The sequence below is a fragment of the Octodon degus genome, unplaced genomic scaffold (assembly GCF_000260255.1).
Source record: "Octodon degus isolate 3935 unplaced genomic scaffold, OctDeg1.0 scaffold00038, whole genome shotgun sequence".
In the NCBI taxonomy this organism is placed as follows: domain Eukaryota; kingdom Metazoa; phylum Chordata; class Mammalia; order Rodentia; family Octodontidae; genus Octodon; species Octodon degus.
The window spans coordinates 2,047,000-2,056,333 of NW_004524614.1; the positions used below are offsets into that span (position 1 = coordinate 2,047,000).

A 9,334-nucleotide genomic window follows, 5' to 3' on the forward strand; every position below is an offset into this window, starting at 1 on the left:
ATGTATATGTATATGTATATGTATATGTATATGTATATATATATATATATGCTTATATATGCTTTATAAGCCCCACACTCTTATAAACCTTTCTTGCTCTTTTAAAATCACTTCTAATGTTTTTATTTTCTAAGCTCACAAACCTATGTAATTTTAACAACATATGCATATTGTATGGTACTGCAAAATTCCACAATATAGTGAAAAATCTGCGATAAATAATTTAGATTAACTTTTTTTTTTTGAAAATCCTCGACACAGTGATTCCGTGCAAGTCAAATCGCGAAATAGTGAGGGACTACTGTATTTACTGGGTGGTGCTTTAGGAGGTGGTCAAATTGATTGTAAATTATATTTAGAGAGCTGCATCTTCCTCTGTCCACTTAATCAGAGCATGAAATTATGTTTCCTTGATTCTTGTGTTAATGACATCTGTTGAGTGTCCTGTGTGTCCCAAGCCTTAGGCTGCAGAGGTCACTATGAGGAGTATGGGCCTTCCTGTCTTGGTGCTAATGTCCAATGTTGAAGGTTAAACTGATTAAATTTCAAGGAGTGCTAAGAGCAATGAAAGAAAGCATGGATGACTTTAAGGACTAGCTCTGAGTGGGAATGCTGTAGATAGCACGCAGCTCAGGAGGTACTTCTGTGGATTGAACTTTAAGCTGAGGCCTGAGTAATGGGAAGGAGTTAGGGAGGCAACGATGGGGGAAGAGCATTAGGGGGAGAAGGAAAATCAAGCACCACATCCTCAGATCGAGAACTGATGTTTCGAGGACCTGATATCCTATAAGAACAATGTGGAATGCTTATCAGAGATGTTGTTGGGAAAATCACATCACAGAGCAGAGCTGTATTGTGCCTTTGGCCAAGGAGTTAGTTGTGCATCTTTACAGTGCTTAGGATTGGCAAACCACAAGTCTAAAAACTTGTGTACCTCTTCTAGGATTAACTGTTGAAGGTTAGTCAGCCTTCCATATGTGTGAGTTCCTCATCTACAGACTCATCTAATCATAGATGAAAAATATTCCAAAAAATGCAATAAAAATCATACAAGTAACAACACAACACAGCTCAGCAACTATTTTCATGCCAGATAGACTGCATTATGTATTATAGCTCATCTAGAGATGACTTAATGTGTGCAGGAAGATATGTGCATATTATATGCAAACGCAGCATCATTTTATACAAAGGACTTGAACATTTGCAGATTTTGGCCTCCTGGAATCAGTGCTCAACAGGTGATTGTGTCCACACATATTACATTAGCAAGGAGATTTTAGAGTTGAGATTCCTACACTGAGTTCAGATTTGAGGTCCTAAGAAAAATAGAGATTATCTTTTCTAGCACAGCAATTTGCTATAGGGAAGTCATAAATGTATAACTTTAAGCCTCCACCAAAGTAGCTCATAAAGGGAAATCCTCTGACTTTAGTGCTTGAAACATAGCTATTTTTGCAGTACTGTTTTTACATATGAAATAAGTATTTCTTTAAAGCTGATTTGTTTTAACTTAGTTTACATGATGCGCTTCAATACAAGGTAAAGAATGAGATTTGAGAAACAAAAGCCCACTTCCTATAGCCCTGCTTATTAGAAACAAAGCTTCAAATTACTATGACTCAGAAAGTTTGGGACACAACTGAGTTACATGATATTACAGTACAGGTTCTCCTATGTCCTGAGTCTTCACTGATCTTGAAAGGCTAGGGCCAAAATGTTGGCTGTCCTTGCAACCCTGGTTTTTCTTTAATTTTTGGTCTGCAAACTTAGGTTGTTAACCCTCCAGAAGAGAAGCTTTTTATTATTATCCTACAACATAGGCAGTTGAGCTTAACCTCACTATCTGTCTGAATATCAAACATCTTAGGCATAACATGGAACAGGTATTTTCTCCATCACGTATTGATATGTTAAACTTTGAGTCCCTATAGAATATAAGAAAAAAATTAAAAAATAAAAAATATTAAAAAATAGGAATAAACAGTTACATATTTTTGCACAGAAATTTAGAAATCTAACCATATACAGCATTGTAGCAGACAGTCCTGTGACATTTTCTTTTCTTATTTCTTGATTTCATTTATTATCTTTTTTTAAAAAAACAAACATTTACTTGAGAGACAGTATGGCAATAATTGGTATGCCATGAGAAGCAGTACATATTTAGAAGACCAGAATGATAGGCATTCCAAGCAGGACCCTGCCATTACACATTGCTATCTTCAGTGTACTTGATCAAGGAGATTATGGGGCCACAGAGGAAAGTGATCGATGATGTAGAGTGTGCCTAAGGAGAGTCACATGGAGAGAAAACATTCTCTCAGGCTTTCACAGAGAACAAATTGGTCAAGCAATGGCCATGACTCATCCACATGGTTGACACTGACAAAGGATCTACAAACTGCAGTACAAGGTTTCAGGTTAAATCTTGAAGGGATTTGACTGACCTTGTCAGATACAAAAGTTACATTTCTTCTTATATAGGTCTTGCTTTATCTTGGTCTTAACCATCTAGCAGAAAAGTATAAAAAGTAAAGCCATATTAATATGCTGAGCTGTAAAAGGCTCAAGTCAATAACTTCTGACATTACCAGTCTTAAGGGAAACCCACTACTGTTATGGACCTTGGACTATATTGGAATATTTTGCTGAATTCACGCACCTATAATATTCAAATAACAATGGAATAATCTTCTCTGACAAAACTAAACAAAAAAGGGATACAAATGAATGACCATTTTGTATCTGTATATTCAAAATAGGATAGATATACAGCTGCAATCTCTTAATTCAATGAATAGAGAGATTTGTTCTAATAGTATTTGTGGACAGGATATCATGTCTACATCTTGTACAATGCATAACCACTAAGACAACAATATGCAATGTATTAATTATTGAAACTATGCTAGTAATTGGTTTTGAAACTGTCTCATTGCTATTTGTTTCTCAATAAAATTATTTTAAAAAATAAAAAGTGCTTTTCTATAGAGCATGTGGAATCCTGAAAGAAAAAAAATGAAAACAAAAAACAAATTACTATGGCTCACCTTTCAACCCTGAAAAGGAGACAGTGTGGTTTAAATAAAGGATCACTGGTATGTTTTTCTGTGCATGTGCAATTACATCCAGAGTGCCCTGCTCTCTCTGTGACAGTCAGACTCATTATTATAAGCCTACCTCATCTGCTTCCATATGAAATCATTCCACTTGTTTAGCCCTCCTGTAGTCTGGCAGTCATCTTTAAGCTTTACATTCTGTATTTCTAGGTTTCTCTTGCTACCACTGAAATGGTAGCTTATCACTCAGACCATATACCTCTCCTTTCTTTACCCAAATGCCTAATGCCTAGGAGGTGTTTAATAATGGAATGAATTCAACAAGTTGCAATATTTTAAATCACAATCTCTAGCCTGTTACTTTCTTCTTCTTCTTTATCCCTGTAAAATGAGAAAAGCAAAACAACTATGTATTTACAGAAATAAGAAATTCTGGCCCTTCATGTCATTTTCCCTTTGTATTCTTTTATTTGAATTCCTGGGCAGAAATGGCTCACAGATGCTATATTTGGAGAGACACGATTTGTGCAAAGTGGGGTCTTGAAAAGCCATCTGAAATGTGTGTGCCAAGACTAGAATAATCACATTTTGCATTTGCACATTTTGCATTTTCATTGTGTCTTTTTGATTAGGAGAAATAATTACTCCAAGTGCTCCTTCAATGGCCGGGTTGCTTTTCTGATATGTCTGGCTTCTGAAAGATTATGAGACATCTTTATAAATACATGGTACAGGCCAGAATTGAACTCTTTGAGTAGAATGTGTGTGTGCACATATGAACATGTGTGTATATGCATGTCTCTTGTTTAAAATCTCTATAATTATTGCAGTGTCTGCCTTGGTATATGCCAGTACACCTGAAGCCAAAGAGAAGACCACCTTTACACATTTTTCAAGGACAGTACATAAAAAAGTAAAAGAAAGAAATAACCAGCTTCCTAATTTATGTAATAAAACTTTGAATACCTACCTGTTGGGATAGAAAATGTATGCTTATAAAAATTATGCTGTTATTTCCTTGGGGTGGAAGTTGGGATAGACTCAAGGTGTTAATTTGGAAAGACCCTCCTTTAAAGGAGAGTTCAGAAAACTGTGACTTATGGGCTCTAAAGTGGGCTCAATGACTTCAGTTGCCATGACAAAATTCCTGAAACAAGCAAATTTAAAGGGAAGAACAGTGGCTTTTGGCTATTGTTTCAGAAGTTTCAGTCCATGGTGCCTTGACTTTGGGGTTGTGGCGGCTTCGTGGTGGCACTTGGTGTTGGAAAACTGCTCATCTTGTGACAGTCAGGATGCGAAGATGGGTGGTTGGTCCCTGAACTCACCAGGCCTGCCTTCCCACTGACCCTGATTCCTTGCACCAGCTGCCACTTCCTGAAGCTTCCCCACTCCCCAACAGCACCATTAGCTGGGGAACAGTCTTCCACTTGGGGCCTCTGGGGATTGAAACTATAACAAAGGGTTTTTAAATTTAAAGTCTTTTGTGTTAAAAGGGGAGACAAAGGGAGAATTAGAGGGAGGAAGAAAAGAGAAGGATATGAGACAGAGACCATGTGTGGCTCATACAGCCTATAATATTTTAGATGCACATTTTATGAAACAAATTAGTCAACCCTTGACTTTGGTAGTTTCTATATGATGGATAAGAAACCAAGGCTCTGATGGTAGCTGCTTATTTAAGTTCACAAGAAACAGCCTGATCAAGTGGCAAGAAAAGTAGACTCAAATTTCTTTGGGTCCCACTTGTCACCCTTCCTTCCCTGTGAGTTCATAAGTATTATGATTTCTGTAAAGTCTCCCTTCTGGCTCCATAAGAGTGATGCCTGCAGTGAAGTTTTCTCACTAACTCACAGAGTTAGGGTGGCTCCACAGGGCAGAAACATAGTCTTCTCGTAGAACCACATGCCTTTCAGACCCAGTCATGACTTTGTTGGTTCTGAGACCTCCTGCACTTCTGGCCACCTGTATATAAATTATGACTCTCTGTTATCTTTTCAAACAATTCAGGAAAATGTTATACCTTCTTTTCTTTTTGTTTATTCTGTGAGTTGGAAATTTCTTTTTAAAAATATTTTGTATTCTTTTTAGATAATAATGGGAAAATATAACTTATTTTCTTATGGAGGATTCATTTGGACCAGCCATATTGGAGAGACACAAAGGCCTGGGGAGTTATCAAACATGAAGTTTCCATGACCTCAGTGTGAGTCACCTCTGCAGCGCATCACTCTGTGTCACTCATCTGGGTGGCTCACTGGAGCACTGGTGTTCACCCCTTTTTATTGTTGTTATTTCATTATGTAGGCACTATTAAAAGGATCCCTGAACTCGGTCACTAACTGTCCTAGAGGTTGGAGGGCTGTGCTAATTCCCTTGACTCAAAAGACCTCTTCTTATCCTCTAACCACGTGGCTGGTCTTTCTGGCATGGGCAGACCCCATCTAAAGCTTCATGGGGACCACCCATGAACTCCCCACAATGAGTTACAAAGGTGATTTTATCATGTGGGAAGCTCTAAGCATCTGCAGACTCCCTCCCAAGAAACCAGGACAAAGACCAGATAATTTCTCTGTTATAGAATGTCTAGGCCAGATCTGCCTCTACTTTTACTTTTCATTCTTTTGCTTAAGAAGCCCAGAACTGACTTAGTCTGGCTTTCTAATACTTAGGGAGACTGGCATGTTTCTTTTATTTTGAGATAGTATTAAATGGACTAGATAGATCCTGAGCATATCTTTGGAGTTTTGAACATTTTCAATCAAGTTAGGGGGGGAAAGAATGCAGTTTGGATGAAGGATTTTGTTTCTGTGTTACTTAATACAGTGAAATGTTTTGTAATAATTTGCTTTAACTTAATTGAAGCTTAATTCCTTTACAGTTTTTAGTATCTTGGACTTATTTATAGTTTACTATGTTAATATTTACTTATGTGCAGTACATAAATTTCATAATAAATAATAAGTATGGGATATAAGATAATTATACATTTATTAGATATAAAACATTTTAGAAGCCTGTTAGGACTTTTCATTTTCTTCCTAAAAAAACGATTCACATAAAACAGTTTATGTGATGAATGGAAATGGCCTTCATCTTCCCTCCTTCCTGCTTACCTGCCCTGGAGAATTCTGCCTTTGTCCTCACTTCCTAAGAAGTGAGTCCCACTTTCTTATTGCCACTGGCACATTGCCTGTGGTGAAATGAAGGGGGATTTGTGTGATTAAGTACATTGAGAATATGACTGCCACAATGACATGCACAGGGAGCCGGGAGAGGTGGCCATTGCTGATGGTTCCAGAACATCAGGATGAGAATCCCTGTCTCTGAAACACCCTCTGTGCTTCTGGGAGTCACAAGTGTGTTCCTCCAGCTGATCTTCTCCCCTCTCCCCCTTCCTTGTCCCTCATTCTTCGTCTTCTGCAGGGTTTCCTGGTGGGCATTCTCTGTCATCATCATCATCATCTCTGTTTCATAATTTTCTGTCTTTCCTTCAACTGTCGTAGAAACTCTTAAGGGAATATGACGACTGGAGTATTTATTTTTTCCATTCTCCTTCCATCCACTTCTCAGTTTCATCCAAACTAGCATACCAGATGATACCATGGGGACTTTCATCTGTGGGCTCCAGGGTCTGGGTTGTGGTACCTAATAGCACCCATGCTAGAGGCATCTAAAACCTTGGTAACCCAAGATTATCTGCGAATGAATAGAAATGTATCCTTTTTGGTGTATTGACAACTGAGGTCAACTTGTAGTACCCAGCTGAATTGATCCAGCCTGGGGCTGCATGGGGGGGGGGGGACCTGATGATTGTTGCTGACAGCATAAAAGGACGAACTGAAGAAAAAGAGAAGCTGTTGGGAGCTGTTGGAAGCTGTAGGTTTTCCTAGAGGAGCTTGTCATGCCGGTTTTCTTGATGAACTTGGCTGTTTTCAATGTTGAAGGAGCTTGGGACCTGACTATTGCTGAGAATGGCTATGGTTCGCTTTGCAGGAGCTCTTGTCCTCACTTTGAGCATCGCTTCCTGGCTCCAGAGGGGAAGATGGTGCACTGCTAAGCCTCCTGGAGCAGCTTGTTGTGTTTGGCTTTTCTGATGGGAACTTGACTTTTCTTATCACTGGAGAAGCTTGGGACCTCACTGTTGCTGAGGACGGCTATGGTACTTTTCAGGGGAGCTCTGGTCTTTACTCTGAGTGTCACTCCTGGCTCCAGTTCAGATCCCGCAGCCTGCTAGCACAGATCCTTTATCTCACTGGTGCAGATTTTCTAGCGTCCACCACTGACCTTTGGACCTTCCCAGTGAAGATCCATGAAACAGGCCTGTATGTGAAATTGTTGTGGGCCCTGGACCTCCAGTTAGTCTCGTGGGAGGCATTGTGATGGGGTCTAGGTTTTTAACTGGACTCATGCAGGACATTACTGTGGAATCCAGGCTCTCAGCTGGATTCTTTGGGTCTTCAGTGTGTGGATAAATTTCCTTTACTCATTTTGTATATGACTCTTTGGGTTACTATTATAAAATAATTCTATAAACTATATGTCCTCTCCTAGATTGTTCCCTGTTGCAAAAACCCAAACTATGACACTCTTCAATGTTACTTGCTCTATCTCACAGGACAGGATAGATTCTCTGGGTACTCCTGACTGTGTTACCTGGGGTACCTGCTTATGAGTAGTAAAATGATGGGGGTCAGTCATGGCAACCACTGATTCTGACAGCTGGGATCAAGGAGGGGGCTGGACCCAGAATCCAAAAAGCTGTTGGACTATTTCTGTGTCTTTCACCTTATTTGCTACATATTTACATCAAAATAAGTCCCTCCTCAGTGGGAAGGAGATGGCCCTTGCAGCCCCAGGGAACATATAGATGCTCATAGGCCAGCCATGTGTAGAGATGGCCTCCTTAGTTCATATGTCAGAGTTCCCTAAAGACAGATTCTTCGTGGTCAGGGGAGATTCAATAATCAGGTGTTTTCCAAATTCAGCAGTATAGCAGGATGCAAAGTCAATACCCAAAAGTCAATAGCATTCCTCTACACAGATAACACACTGAGAGGAAAATTAGAGAAACAATAACTTTTACAATAGCACTGTGGAAAATGGAATACATTGGAATTAATCTAACTGAAGAAGTCAAAGATCTTTGCAAAGAAAATTACAGTACTCTGAAAAAAGAGATCATAAAGGGTTTCAGAAAATGGAAAGATATTCCCTACTCCTAGATGAGAAGAACCAACATTGTGAAGATGGCCATACTCCCAAAATTGCTGTACAGATTTAATGCTCTCACTGTCAAACTACCACCAACATACCTCACAGACCTAGAGAAATCATTCCTAAAATTTATTTGGAACCAGAAAAGACCTAGAATCGCAAAGGCAATCCTGGGCAACAAAGACAAGGCAGGAGGCATTACAATTCCTGACTTGAAATTATATTACAAAGTTATCATGATAAAATCAGCATGGTACTGGCAACAAAATAGACCTGAGGAACAATGGAATAGATTAGAAGACACAGAAGCCTCTATGAACACACTCAGCCACCTTATCTTTGACAAAGGGGCCAAACATGCTTACTGGAAGAAAGATAGCCTCTTTAACAAATAGTACTGAAAAAACTGGCTCTCTACATGCTGAAAACTAAAGCTTGACCCAGGTCTATCACCATGCACTAAACTAAAGTCAAAATGAATTAAAGATCTAAACATTAAAGCAGAGACACTAAATCTCCTGGAAGAGAAGTAGGAGGAACTCTTGAAGACATAGGGGTAGGCAAAGAGTTCATGAACAAAAATCAAATCACATGAGCAATACTTGAAAGAATTAACAACTGGTACCTCCTCTTATTGAGAAATTTTTGCACGTCAAATGAAATTACTAACAAAGTGAAAAGACAACCAACAAATTTGGAAAAAATCTTGACTAATAAGCACTCAGACAAAGGTCTGCTTTCTAGAATTTCTAAAGAACTAGAAAACATTAGGGGCCCAAAATTTAAAGACCCAATCCAGAAATGGGCATCTGAGATGAATACACACTTCTCAGAGGATGAAATTAAAGAAGCGAATAAATATGTGAAAAAATGCTCCACATCACTAGCCATCAGTGAAATGCAAATTAAAACAACAATGAGATACCATCTCACCCCAGAAAGAATGGCTATCATAACAAAATCACCCAACAACAAATGTTGGAGAGGCTGTGGGGAAAAAGGAACCCTTCTCCACTGCTGGTGGGAATGTAGACTGGTGCAACCATTATGGAAATCAG

At 39.0% G+C, this 9,334-nt stretch overlaps 1 protein-coding gene across 4 annotated transcripts in view; it reads left to right on the top strand.

Moving 5' to 3' along the window:
* The window catches only part of Atp8a2 (ATPase phospholipid transporting 8A2), a 726,716-nt gene that overhangs the window by 120,261 nt on the left and 597,121 nt on the right, over window positions 1-9,334 (top strand). The window contains exon 1 of one of the 4 annotated variants that reach the window (XM_004631037.2): window positions 5,184-5,265. The exons of the other annotated variants lie outside the window; for them this stretch is intronic. The gene's annotated coding sequence lies outside the window, so the exon portion shown is untranslated. Of the gene's footprint in view, window positions 1-5,183; window positions 5,266-9,334 lie in introns of those variants that run through there. 4 annotated transcript variants of the gene reach the window in all.